Below are 14,493 nucleotides of genomic sequence, written 5' to 3' on the forward strand. Positions count from 1 at the left end.
AGATTGTGCTCGGACAGCATCTTCTTGAACTTCGATTTTGAGTACTTTTTACCTTCATTGAGGACTAATAACGGACGTTTTTAGTTATAAAATGAAGCAATGAATCTATTGAGGGCAAAATCTAATCATTTTTGCACTTTCAAGCCGGGCTATCCTGGCATGAACTTCGGCCAGTTTGTGTGTGAAGCCTATGGTGAAGGGAAAACTTCACGCCCGGCTGACGTCACAGACCTCGGCTACCAAATCGTGTCCGGTGGGGGTCGATATACAACGTCAACATGAACAACACGGCATACGATAAATACTGCGTTGTGATTGTAGCATTGCCATATGCTGACCGCAATATGGTAGCAATATGTAAAGGAATTTTGTACCGGCCTCAGTTATCCGTTATCAATACATGGCGGGGTTCCATGACAACTGAACCAGTGACAACTGAACCAGGACAACTGAACCAGTGACAACTGAACCAGCGACAACTGAACCAGTGACAGCTCAACCAGGGACAACTGAACCAGTGACAACTGAACCAGTGACAACTGAACCAGGGACAACTGAACCAGTGTCAACTGAACCAGTGACAACTGAACCAGGGACAACTGAACCAGTGACAACTGAACCAGTGGACAACTGAACCAGTGGACAACTGAACCAGTAGACAACTGAACCAGTGACAACTGAACCAGTGACAACTGAACCAGTGGACAACTGAACCAGTGGACAACTGAACCAGTGGACAACTGAACCAGTGGACAACTGAACCAGTGACAACTGAACCAGTGACAACTGAATCAGTGACAACTGAACCAGTAGCCCAGCCAGCAATTTTACTCCGGGCCCAAGCAGGCTGAAGTGAGGCTTGCCCGATATTTTTAGTCGGGCGAAAGTCGGCTAGCGCTTGGGCTAAAGCCAGCTAGCGTTTGGGCAGTCGGCGTATGACTCAAAAACGCCGACTAAAGCCAATGCTCTGCCGGAGGTATGCGCGCTCGGCGAGCTCAGGACAGCCGTAGTTACGCCCTAGTTGCGCCGTGCGCGACGTTTGGCGCAAGCCCGATGTAAGCCCGAGCAGTCAATCCATTTATATACCGGAGATTCCTCTGGGCCCGCAGGCGGGCTGAACTCTGCCAAGCCCACGTTACATGCCCTGTCTGTCCCGAGTTAGGCCATCAAAGTGAATATTATTTATACGTTGCTAACTATTCGGGCGTCCCAGGTGTGCGTAACGGCTTCACAGTACACACCAGTTCGCGACCACCAGGCTCTGTCAGCCCTGTCAGCCGTCGTACGGCTCTCGGACGGACACTTTAATAGATCGGACACAGATCAATTGGCAGACCGGCAGATTGGTACAGTCCGTCCGTCCAGCCACGCGCTACCTTATACCTATACAGCGCAGTACGACATTTGAATTGTTTCTGCCTTCTGGTTCAATTGTCCACTGGCATAGGCGTAGGAACAGGGGGGGCCAGGTGGGCAAGTGCCCACCCACTTTTCGAGGTGGGGGGGCCAACCATGTGTTTTGGCCCACCCACTTTTTACTCGAGGCCCCTCGTCTCGATTTGAGAGGACGTCGTCACCTTCCAGAATCTCGGTAAAAATAAGTTCCACGAATCCCCACGCACGGACTCCAAGGGGCCGTGATGGATCCAAGGAGGCCCTCTGTTCATACTTGCCAGTCAAAGCCCCTGAGACTGATGGCCTGAGAGGCCCTAGTGGATCTGAGGAGGCCCCAATTTCCACACTGGTCTGGGGAGGCCCCTGACACTGGCGGTCTGGGAGGCCCCTCTATCCACACTTGTCAGAGGTCTGAGACTGGTGGTCTGGGAGGCCCCTCCATCCACACTAGTCAGAATAAATTTAGGCCCCTGACACTGGCGGTCTAGCCGAGGCCCCCTACCCTCACTAGTCAGAGGAGGCCCCTCTATCCTCAATAGTCATAAGAGGCCCCTGAGACTGATGGTCTGGGAGGCCTATCCATCTACACAGTAGTCAGAGGAGGCCCCTGAGACTGACCTGAGAGGCCCTTATAATCACACCAGGCAGAAGAGGCCCATGATACTGATGGACTGAGAGGCCCTTCTATATATACTGGCCACAGGAGACCCCCAAAACTTTCGGTCTGGGAGGTCCCTCAATCCGGCACCAGTCAGAAGAGTCCCCTGAGACTGATGGCCTGGGAAGCCCTTATATTCACACTAGGCAGAGGAGGCCCCTGAGACTGATGGTATGAGAGGCCCTCATATTCACACCAGTCAGAAGAGGCCCCCGAGGCTGATGGCTGTGAGGCCCTTCTGTTCATATAACTGGCCACTGGAGGCCCCTGAAACCGGTGGTCTGGGAGGGCCCTCTATCCACACTAGTCAGAAGAGGCCCCTGAGACCGATGGTCTGAGAGGCTCTTATATTCATACTGGGCACAAGAGGCCCCTGAGACTGATAGTCAGAGAGGTCCACTCCTAATGAATCTGAGGGGGCCCTCTATCCACATTTACACTTTTCTAGGGAGGCCCCCGAGACTGATGGTCTGAGAGGCCCTTTTATATATACTGTCCACAGGAGCCCCCTGAGATTAATGGTCTCAGAGGCTCTTCTATTTATACTAACCAGAGGAGGCCCCTAGGATTGATGGTCTAACAGGCCCTTCTATTTATACTAGCCAGAGGAGGCCCATGAGACTGATGGTCTGAGAGGCCCTTCTATTCAAACTAGGCAGATGAGGCCCCTGAGAATGATAGTCCGAAGAGCCATGCGGCGGCAACTGACCGTGGCTATATTTCGGCTCGGTAGGGCCCCACAGAGCTCATGAGAGCACCTCAAGGGCTCCTAAGTAGACACGCTTATCCCCACGTGCCACGCCGGCTTCTGAAGGCTCCTTGTAGGCATCTAAGGGTCCTTTCCGGCCTCTAACGGCTCCACCCGCCTGTGATGGCTCCACACCAGTGTTTATGAGCGCCACACAGCGGCGCCTTTGAGGGTCATACTAGTGTCTCTTAGGGCCCTATATCGGTGGCTCTGGGAGCCCCACACCGGCGCCTCTGTGGGCCACCACACCTGTGCATCTCAAGGCTCTATAAGTACAGTCCACAGCAGAAGTAATGTGTGGTTTCAGTCATGGGTATGTTCTGCTTCTGAAGCCTAGGAACGATTAGCCAGACTGCAACGAGACTTTAAATGTAGCTTACATGTATCTTCACCCTTGCAGCTACAACTTTATCTATTGATGTCTTCTTTTCAATCAGTCCGCATTTAAAAATCGTCGGTCAAAGCCATCCGTTGAGATTGGTAAAACCACACATTACTTTAGCGGTGGGCTGTACATCTGAAGGACCCACATCGACACCTCTGAAGGCCCCAGACCAGTATCTCGGAGCTCGGAAGGCCCCACACCGGTGACTCTGAGGACTCACCGGCTCCTGAGAGCACCATGTTGATGTCTAACGGCTCCACAAGGCCACTGAAGGCACCACACAAGCTCTCACTGAGCTCTTATGTCCATGTACCGGCCTCTGAGGGATTTAAGCCAGCGCATTCATAGCTCCACACCAGCAATTGTAAGGGCTTCACACTGAAGTATCTGAGGGTTCCACACCGGTGTCTCTAAGGCCGCCACATACCGGCACCTCTGAGGGCCCATACCGGCATCTCTGAGGGCCCCATACCGGCGTCTCCGAGGGTCCACATCTGGCGGGCACCCATCAGCGACTGAAGGTCCCACACTGCTCAACATTAGCCAGGGCGTCTTCCAGGGGTCATCGTTGGGTCCTCTCTTGTTCAGCATCGTCGTTAACGATCTTAGCTTGTACGCTGGCGACTCTTTTATCATTCAGTACGCCGATGACACCCAGGTTTTAGTCTCTGGACACAAGTCCGAGCTACCTGACCTTATCTTAAAACTCGAGGCATCTCTCCAGTCGCTTGGTGATTACTTTCATTCGAACGGTCTAAAACTTAACGAGTCAAAATTCGAGCTACTTTCCATCGGCTCACGTCAAAATCTGCGAGACCTCCCACCGTTCACGGTCAAGTTTCGGCAAGCCGTGCTATCACCTTGCACTGAAGCAAAAAATCTCGGTGTCACTTTTGATCGCCATCTCACTTGGGACTCGCACGTATCGCAACTGTCACAGAAGTGCTTCGGCATCCTTATCGGTCTCTCCCACATCCGCCACTACCTACCATCCGGCACTCTCCCAATCCTTGTGTCTGCCCTCGTCCTTTCCCACGTCCGCTACTGCCTCTCCGTCTATGGCAACGGGTCTGCCAAGAACCTCGCCACCATCAACAAAATTCTAAATTTTGCGGCCCGCATCATCTCCGGCAAAAAGAAATTCGACCACATCTCCTCTGTCCGTGCCTCACTCGGCTGGCCGGACCCCTCCACTATGGTTCAAGCCCAAACCCTAAACATCCTACACAAAGCTAGACGAACAGGTCAGCCCGAGTCACTAGCTGCACTATTTGCCACTAATGCCGAGCGTCCAGACCGTAGCCGCAGCACCAGGCAGGACCACCTGCTTAGTCTTCCCCGCATACACGGCTCGGCTGCGGGGAAGCGGCAATTCGTGTACCGCGCTGCCGCAGGCTATAACGCCCTACCACGCGAGTTCTGGGACATGTCCACCTCGATGTTTACCAGCAAGGTCTTAGAACTCTTATCTTCGGTGACATGAGCTGACACGTCACTGTAACCGCTTTTAGCTTCTGCATCGTGTGTGTAGTGTGGTTTATGTGTGTTCACTTTTTATCCTCATCATTGCATTTCTTAGCGTGTGTTGACTCTGACTCGAGAATAGCCCTGTGATTCCGATCTCATGAAGGGATGAGTCTATGACGTAAATACAATACAATACAATACAATACTGTCGACTCCGAGAGCCCCATCTGCGTCTGGGAGCAACATGCCGTCTCTAAGAACCACAGCGGCTCCTTCGTACGAAAGATGGGCGTCTCCATGCCAAAGGGGAGCGGTTCTGAGACAGTAGGGCACCTACGTGCAATAGAGGGGCGCCTATGAAGCCCATAGGGGCGCCTCAATGCGAAAGAGGTGCGCCTCTGAGGCCTACATATATGGGCGTCCACATGCAATAGAGGTCTGCAAATTGCAATTGATCAATGCCATGGGGGTGCATTCATAAGAAACAGGGGCGCCGGCATGGCAAAGAGAGGTGCCTTCAAGTGTCCATAAAAGAGAGACGCCTATGATAAGCGCACATTGTATGCGACAATGGGGCGACTGTGGGACATATAGGAATGTCTCTGATGACTATGCATAGGGCGCTTATATGCCAAAGAGGGCGCCTACATGAAGCTAATGGGGGCACCTGGGAAACGAGGAAGACATTTGTGTAAGGGTTTTCAGGGGTCATGCGCCATTTGCGGCAAATACATTCTAAAAAAAATCGGAGGGGGAACAAGTCTTAAAAATGGTGCGGACTTTCTGCACTATTCGCTGAAGCGGTTACGCCCCTGGGTACATCTGCCCAATCTCAGAAGCTAGATTTGGAGGTCATACTTGAAAGCAGCCAGCAGGACGAGGCAAAAGTTGGAGGCCCCTGAAAATAGGAGGCCCCCTGGAAAAGGAGGCCCCTTGACAGGGTGGCCCACCCACTTTTCATGACGTTCCTACGCCCGTGTCCACTGGTTCAGCTGTCCACTGGTTCAGTTGTCCACTGGTTCAGTTGTTCGCTGGTTCAGTCGTCACTGGTTCAGTTGTCCACTGGTTCAGTTGTCCACTGGTTCAGTTGTCCACTGGCTCAGTTGCCACTGGTTCAGTTGTCCGCTGATTCAGTTGTTCGCTGGTTCAGTCATCACTGGTTCAGTTGTCCACTGGTTCAGTTGTCCACTGGTTCAGTTGCCCACTGGTTCAGTTGTCCACTGGTTCAGTTGTCACTGGTTCAGTTGTCTACTGGTTCAGTTGTCACTGATTCAGTTGTCACTGGCTCAGTTGTCACTGGTTCAGTCGTCACTGGTTCAGTTGTCACTGGTTCAGTTGTCACTGGTTCAGTTGTCACTGGTTCAGTTGTCTACTGGTTCAGTTGTCCACTGGTTCAGTTGTCATATTGGTTCAGTTGTCATACTGGTTCAGTTGTCACTGGTTCAGTTATCACTGGTTCAGTTGTCGCTGGTTCAGTTGTCACTGGTTCAGTTGTCGCTGGTTCAGTTGTCACTGGTTCAGTTGTCACTGGTTCAGTTTTCGCTGGTTCAGTTGTCGCTGGTTCAGTTGTCACTGGTTCAGTTGTCCCTGGTTCAGTTTTACTGGTTCAGTTGTCCCTGGTTCAGTTGTCACTGGTTCAGTTGTCTGCCTACCGCCGATGGGTCTATGGGTATACTAATCTAATATGCACCAATCACTTAGCCACTTAAAGTCAAACTGGCAGGACTACAGTGCCGAGTGCCGACTGAAAATGCTCCCGCTCTTTCATTCCTCCTTCTCGTGAAAACCTCCATGAAAAGATGCTATCGATTTAGCCCCAATGTATTTACACCAAAATAGTAATGGACTGCCATGAGAAAATAAACACATCAATAAGGCCGCCAAAATAACGCGCAAAACTACCCTATCATACCCTAACGCATTCGCAATGAAAGGTTAACCGCCTCCCCTTGCTCCAAACCTATCTATAGGAAGACCTTTGAGCCCGCGTCTTCCCAGTGCCCAGGGACCGTACCTTGAGACCAAGCCAGCAGCGGTGATTCGTCGGAGGGGCCTCGGAGCAGCGCACTTAGCAGCGAACTGGCACCGAAGACCCCGCTTCACTCTCATTCACCGCTTTTGTACTCGGCCCGAGGCGGTAGTGCGTTCTAAAAACAGGCATGAGGCAAAGGCCATGTCCTTCGAACGCACCTGGCACCCAGGCACTAACGCACCGCCAGTCACCGTCCCCCCAACACACGCATGAACGGCCAGTCTATTCTGACCGTCTACAATTTGGTGACCTGACGGTTTTCAAACTACGGGCGCAAAAACAATGCCGCAAATTTAGTCGACGAAGACCTTACAACCCACATGACACACCGTAAACAAATAACTAATAAGAGTTAGGTATAGGTAAATACTATTGCTTAACCTCTTTCAAAATAAAAACCAAAATCACAAATAGGATTAAAAACATAGGTGACCGGAGACGTACTTCAAAACTGGCAAGAATACCTGTGCAATGTGTGCAATACAGTTTTCTAAATGCCTTTATGTAATGAATATGGCGGAGCAGTAACAGCATAAGGCGAAAGTATGTTGGGGGCAAGTAGGTATTTATGCTATGCTAAACAAGTCGCGTCGAAAAAACATACACACATCAAGTAGCGTATACCAATACACGTTTATACATGCTCCATACAGTGTCAACACACACCAAGGTCTAACTAAACGATATACGAGTAAAAACGTTAAATTGTCTTACCACGTAGAAACATCTTACCATGCATGATCCCAATGCAGTCCAGTCTTGCTGCAAAACACTACAAATTTGCCGCGTCAATAAAGGAATTACTCTTCAAAAACCACAAACAATGCTAAATGGACCGGAAATGATAACGGTATAGCCGGTAAAACGTTTCCAGTGATAGGTCCGTGAACAAAAAACTCAAAATCACCTTAAAAAAACGGACGGCTTGACAAAGATGTTTAATCAACCGACGTTGTAAAACCGTACAAATTTCGATAATGATATCCGATGTGCTTGGTGCCTCGTTTTACATATTTAATTGCACACTCCACAGGTTTATTTGCGTTCTGGGCCTCGTTTCATAAAGCGAGTCCGTAACTTACGGCGGTTTTTGGTTTTGTATTGCAAATGCATGTGAAGCGATGACGTTAGTTTGAACCGTTGAATTCATTCATCTTGCAAGCAAGAACAGAAGGGAGAAGGGGAAATAAGTTTATCGCTTCACATGCACTTGCAATGCAAGATCAAAAACCGGCGTAAGTTACGGACTCGCTTTATGAAACAAGGTCCTGATGTAATATAAAAAATGGAATGACTTTGTTTGATGTAATGCTTCATTACTTTTGTCTTATGGTTCGAAATTCGATGTTTTAACGCCAGTACAACAGACAACAAAGGAAACTTAGAGAAACAGAATCGATCAGGGAACCTGCCTATTATAAGCCACAGAACTCTTGGTGTCTTCGAAAAGCACTAGTTTCAGACCCGGCAAGTCCATAGTCTCTAAATTTACGACCTGCAACAGAAGTAAAAACCCAGGCAGCAGAACCATCATTAGTCAACACAAATTATCTATGCAGATTGTAATGCCATGATCTGCTATCGAGGTTTCACACAACAAACAATGACCGGACAACACATAAAGGGGAAATAAAAACACTTTAACTTACTTACCATGATTCTTACCAATAATGTCGTCCAATCTTGTTAGTTGTTTACAAATCACTCACTTGATAAATCCGTCACGTCAATGAAAGGATGAGCACTTTGAAAAGCTCAACAAAACGTTGATAATAAACGAAATGACGACGACGGAGCTTCGAACGTCTCCGTTGGAACGTCCACATTTCGAAAGGCTAAAAAAGTAAACCCGAAAAAAACACGGCTTAAAAAAGATACTAAAATAACCAGGGTTGAAAAAGGTATTACTTTCAGACTTACGTATACGACATGCTTTGGTTTGTGTTTCATCAAGGTCATAATCATTATTCAATAACTGTGATATCTAATCTGAATCACAGTTGTAGGGTCGACCTATCCTGGAAAATATTGAGATAGCAGCTAGGTACCTAGCTGAAATATGTAATGAGCAATGTTGAAAACATCATACATAAATTAATCACCCAATATAAGATCAGATTCTTATTGACTGTACTACCGTAATCTGTTCCTTTATTTCGATGATTTGGGGCAATAAAACTCAGCATTCCGTAAGAAATGGTTTCAAAAGTCCTTCGGGCTGCAAAGCGTTCATAGGAACCCACACGTCCTTGATATCGAACGATCTGAATTAAAATCCGAAACCAACTGAATATTTATGTGGCCCTTTAGCAGCTCGCTACCTTAACCCGCGCCCTGCTGGGGGGGGGTGTTTGAACACCCCCCCCCCCTTGTGGTTTTTCGCGAATATCTCAAAAACGGCGGCGCGGAGCGCCGCCGTTTTTGGTATAGCTTATCATACATCAATTCTACACATGTTGTGAAAATTTCAGACCAAGGTCATTCAAGGTCAGGTCACCAGGTCACTTGAAATGACCTCACCTCATAAAAAGTTTCAATGTCTGTCATAGCTACACCGAGTGAGCGATCGCTTTGAAACTTTCAGCGATTGATAAGAGTAACAGTATCTATAAAATGTATATCTCGGAATTTTGATATCGGTGACCTAAGGTCAGGTCAATTTTGCGACCTCCCCATTATAAGTCAATGGGAGAAAATTGAAATGCGCCTCTTTTGGACGAAAGACATTATAAACACTCCCAAACACTGAATTACAAGTGGTTTAGACACACTGAACATGAAAATGGTGTCCGTGACCCTTGTTTATGCCCTGAGGTCATCTAAGGTCACGAATTGTATCTAACAGTTTTTCGCAAATAACTTTTGATAGAGGCATGCTAGAGCGATGAAAACGCCTTAGCTGTGTTCAGCTCGACGATACGGATCGACTGATATGCAACATGACCCTTTCCGGTCAGGTCATGACCTTGACCTGAGGTCAAATTTTCAAGTTGACCTTTCAAGGTCAAGTTATAGTTCATTCGATGCGTCTTGACGAGAGGAACACGATGCCGGTAAAAGTAAGCTCGTACAAGGCTTGGGTCAAAAGTTATTGCCAAAAAACTGTTTCCAAAAAAATCGGCTATTTTTGCAGTTTTTGCCCCCTGCAGGCAAAACCGTTGACGTTAGGTCAAATCTGAGAGAATCACTCAGAAAGGGCGTTAATAGGGCTATCGAATGCGCTTTTCCGCGGCGCTGTAGCTCTATTGGTTCCCGAGTTATCCGTTGGCTTCTTGGAAATTTTCGATATTCGACCTGGAAATCGGCGAAATTTTGCCTTCAATGACCTCTGGTGACCTGACCTTTGACCTGACCAAAAAATTGACCGAAGTGATTTCGTCATTATTTTTGACGCTCTTTCGAACGCCGCCTTCGGCGTATCGCTACGTGGCCCAGGAGCCGAGTTACAAGGGGGGGTGTTCAAACACCCCCCCCCCCCCAGCAGGGCGTGGAAATCCAGGACCCCCAGCCGGGCGCGGGTTAAAAACGCCATTAACTGAAAAGTTCCAAAGTGACAACACAAATTTTCTATGCAACTTCACTATAGATCTTAATCGTTTCGTGCCAGCCAATGCAAAATATAGGTATGCAAGTACACATTTCTCTGAAATGACCATTGAATTAACGTGAACTGAATTATCCTAGAGACATGAACAACACCAACTAAACGTACAAGCTGTCGGCTATAAACGGCCCTTAGCATTACATGGATGTTGATTGTTGATCATTCGATACTAAATATTCAACATGACATCAGGCAAAGTATTGACTTGACAGCACCTAAATTAGTAAAAGCGTGGAAACATCTTACCATGTGTGAGTCAAATGTCGTCCTGGCTTGTTGTAAATCACTTATTAGATAAATCCGCCGAGTCAGTAGAGAAACTCCCTCCACCAAAACATCTAAATATTAGATTTGCGCAAAATCAAATGCGAAATGATAACTGGGAGTTACCAACGCTTACTTACGGTGGTGCGAGTTCGTCCTACAAAAGGCAAAAAAAGCTTCGAAAAGCCGACGCCACTGATAAGGACATAACCAACGTTAGAAATGAAGGACATTAAACATCCTTTTCCGTTCCGCTGGCGCTTCCTACTGAGTGTGTTATACATTCGTTTGCATGCATTTGTTTGCATCATCTAGCATGTTAGTTTTACCATAAGCACGGAATATATAGTCTACGACATATATGTCGTAGAGTCCGTAGACTATATATTCCGTGCCATAAGTAACGTCAAATCTTGTTGCAAGTCACTCACTTGATAAAGGATGAGTACTTTCAAAATCCAACAAAATGTTAAATATGCGCAAAATGATGACAATAGCTGTCGATGTTTCGGATGAAATGTCCGTTAACAAACTCAAAATCACTTCGAAAAAAAACGACAGCTTAACCGGGAATAGAATCCACCTGTTGCAGTAGAACGATACAAATTCCAATAATGACATCCGATTCACTTCGTATTGTGTCTCATTTATTTCTGTTCTGCAAAATTATTTGTATTGCAGTGCAATGTAAATAAATTAAATAACTTTCTTCCAGCTTTAATGCCTCCTTATTTATTTGTTATGGTACGAATTTGATGGTTTTAACGCCAGTACAGACAAAAAGGAAGCTTATAGGAAAAGGATCAGGGAAACCAGCCACATAAGTAGGTAGCAAAAGCCTGCCACTTTTATTATTAAAATCTTCTTTCAGTCCCAGCAACTCTAATGCCTCTTCATCTACAGACCACATGAGAAGTCGAAGCCAAAGCAACAAGACAATAAATCACAAGTCAATATAATTTATCTAGGTAACTTACAACATCGTGCTCTGTTATCAAAGTCAAATACAACAAGCGAAGACTTGACAGCCCAAAAGAGAGTGAGAAATGCACGTAGAACTTTCTTACCACGATTCTTACCTTGAATGTCGTCCAAGCTTGTTTCAGACCGCTCGCTTGATAAATCCGCCCCGTCAATGATAGAATAAGCACTTTCAAAGCCTCAGGAAAATGTTAGACATGCGCGTAATGGCGACGGTGAGCTTTAAAAATATCCGGTTGAACGTCCGGACACGCGAGGCTCAAAAGCCGCTCCCAAATCTGACGGCTAAATAAAAGGATATAAAATCAAACGAAAGTATAAAAATGCATGGAACTGAAACTTACGTATAATGCATGTGTAATTGTTTCTTGTGTTATTATTTCCAAACATTCATTTGAAAAGCGGCCCATTTTAAAATAAATGTGTGATTAATTCAATACCATGCTTAATATTTCCCTTTTGTCCTATAGTACGGTAACGGTTCAATTGTGGTAAACAACAGCTCCTATACCATCACCAAAAGGAAGCTCAGAGAGAACATGAGGAAGGGCTATTCCGTCACCGTCAGGCGTCAGCTATTTTGCTTACCAAAGTATTATAGAGTTTCTTTCAGAGTCAAGAATCGAACGCTACTTCATATAAACGGCTTACAGCAACAGTCAAAACCCCAGGCAGCCAAACAATCACTAATCAACGCAACTTATCTATGCAGTTTTACACCCTGTATCCTCCGCTATCAAAATCCTTAAAAAACGATGACCTTACAGCACATATGAGAAAAAAATTGCGTGAAGAGCTACCTTACCATGATTCTTGCCTCCAATGTCATCCATTCTCATTAAAAATCACTCACTTGATTAATAATCCGCCAAGTCACGGAAAGGATGAGCACTTTCAAAACCCCAACAAAATGCTATGCATGCGCAGAATGACGACGGTGAGCTTCAAATGCCTCCCGTGGAACGTTTGTATACGCAAGGCTCAAAAACCGCTCGAAAAAAAAACTACGTCTTTTAGAAGGATAGGTATATACCTACTCATCAAGATCTTACCACTTTTCCATCAAAATCGATACACAATCTGAACCTCGGTGGTACGATCGACCTATGCTGTCAATTTAGAAGCTAAGTAGTTAAATACCCATTTGAAAGGAGTGATAAGCGGTATCGAAAAAATGACAGTTAATGCGCTAATATGATGCAACCTTCTTATAAACTATAATACCGTCCCATATTACCTTATGTCGAAGATTGGACGCATGCTAGTGAGAAGAATAGCCTTTACATATTTGATGCTTCAAAATTCGAAGCGATGTTGAATAAGAGTTAAATATATCTACATACAATTATCCAATTCATTATTCCGTAAGAAATAATTTCAAAGATGCATCCCTTTGATAAGTTTTTAGCGCCGTCCAGTAGCCCTTCATAGCGTTGAGCCATGTGCGCAGTTGGCTGACCTTCGTTGACCTCTGCCGGCCGGTCAGCGGTCAGCTGCTGACCCGACCCGGGTGAGCGCTGCCCGCGGCGGCCGGTCGGCGCCGGGAGCCGGGAGTAGAGGTGGCAAAAGATGAAAATTTTGGGAACCAGACTCGAACCAGACCCGGCTAGACATTTCTGGAACCAGTCGGACCCGGTCTTAGTTGGAATCGGAACCAGCTGGACCCGTTCCCCAAAAGTCAATTAATACAAACTGCTTGAAGGTATCATTAGTTGCATCATGTAAAACAGCCTATTTCCCACTGCCACTGGGAATACTCATGAGCTACTGTGTGCAAAGAAACATTCGCTTCATTAACTTCATATTTTGCAATAATGTGTAGTGTGCAAGATATATAGTTTGTGGTAGGACCCGGTTGGACCCGTCAGAAATTTTCCAGGAACCGGTCTGGACCCATATGGGTCCAGACTGGTTCTTTGGACCGGGTCCTCGGGTCCACATTTTGCCACCTCTAGCCGGGAGCACGGCTGGCAGCCGTCCAGAATGGGCAGCGCGTCTTGACATGACAAACACGGCTACAACGAGGTAATGACAGGCGGGGAATATTTGTTTCTGGTCCCTAAAAAGCTGTTTCTGGCACCTAATTGCTGATCAGCCCCAAAATGCTTATTCGACCCTAATATCTGAATCTGGCACCTAATTGCTTCCACACAGCCTAAAGTTGCCAGATCGTCTAGTTAAACTCCGTATTTGCTGTTTGCTGATTCAGCACCAAAACCAAAACATCCAGCACCTATTTTATTCCACGTTTGCCTACCTAATTTGCGTAATCTTCCTGATTTTATGTATCCTACAACATGAACGTCGCATTCGGTGATGTCAAGTGCCATTTTCGCCAGTGGAGATAATGATTAATGCCATTTCTAGCCAAAAGAGAATCACTAGCCAGCTATGGTGCAGCATAGCAAGACGCTCCTATACCAGCCCGCTATGTAGAGACTAGAGATTATTGCACCCTCAGCCATCTTAAAGGAAGGGTGCCACCTTTTGGACACAACGCAGTTTTTACAAGATTAGCCTCACATGAACCTAAAAACCGGCTTCACTTACCTATGCTCGAGACGGTCAGCATTGAATCCGCACGTGAAGTTATCATTTGCGAGTTTTGCTGCCAGCATTCGGGCAGGCAAAAATCTTCAGCACTATTTCCTCGTCGTGTTAAGGGTATTTTATAAAACATGAAATCAGCAAAGGTATGTATAAAAGTTATACTTTTGAAGCATGTTTTATCATTTTGAAAGGGTATATTTTTTCTTTATGGTATACACTTAAGTTTTAAAATTTTAATTGGGAAGTTTTTCTAGTAAGTTGCATGAAGGGTGAAGGGTTCCATAGATCTCTTAAAGGAACCCTCCCACCTTCAAAAAAGTTAATGAATTGGCATGAAAGTGATGTCGCTCGGTTCAGAAAGAGCAAAAATGAATATCTACCAAATTTCATCGAAAAATATTCACCGGTT

This window comes from Amphibalanus amphitrite, unplaced genomic scaffold (assembly GCF_019059575.1).
Source record: "Amphibalanus amphitrite isolate SeventyFive unplaced genomic scaffold, NRLGWU_Aamphi_draft 001986F_arrow, whole genome shotgun sequence".
In the NCBI taxonomy this organism is placed as follows: domain Eukaryota; kingdom Metazoa; phylum Arthropoda; class Thecostraca; order Balanomorpha; family Balanidae; genus Amphibalanus; species Amphibalanus amphitrite.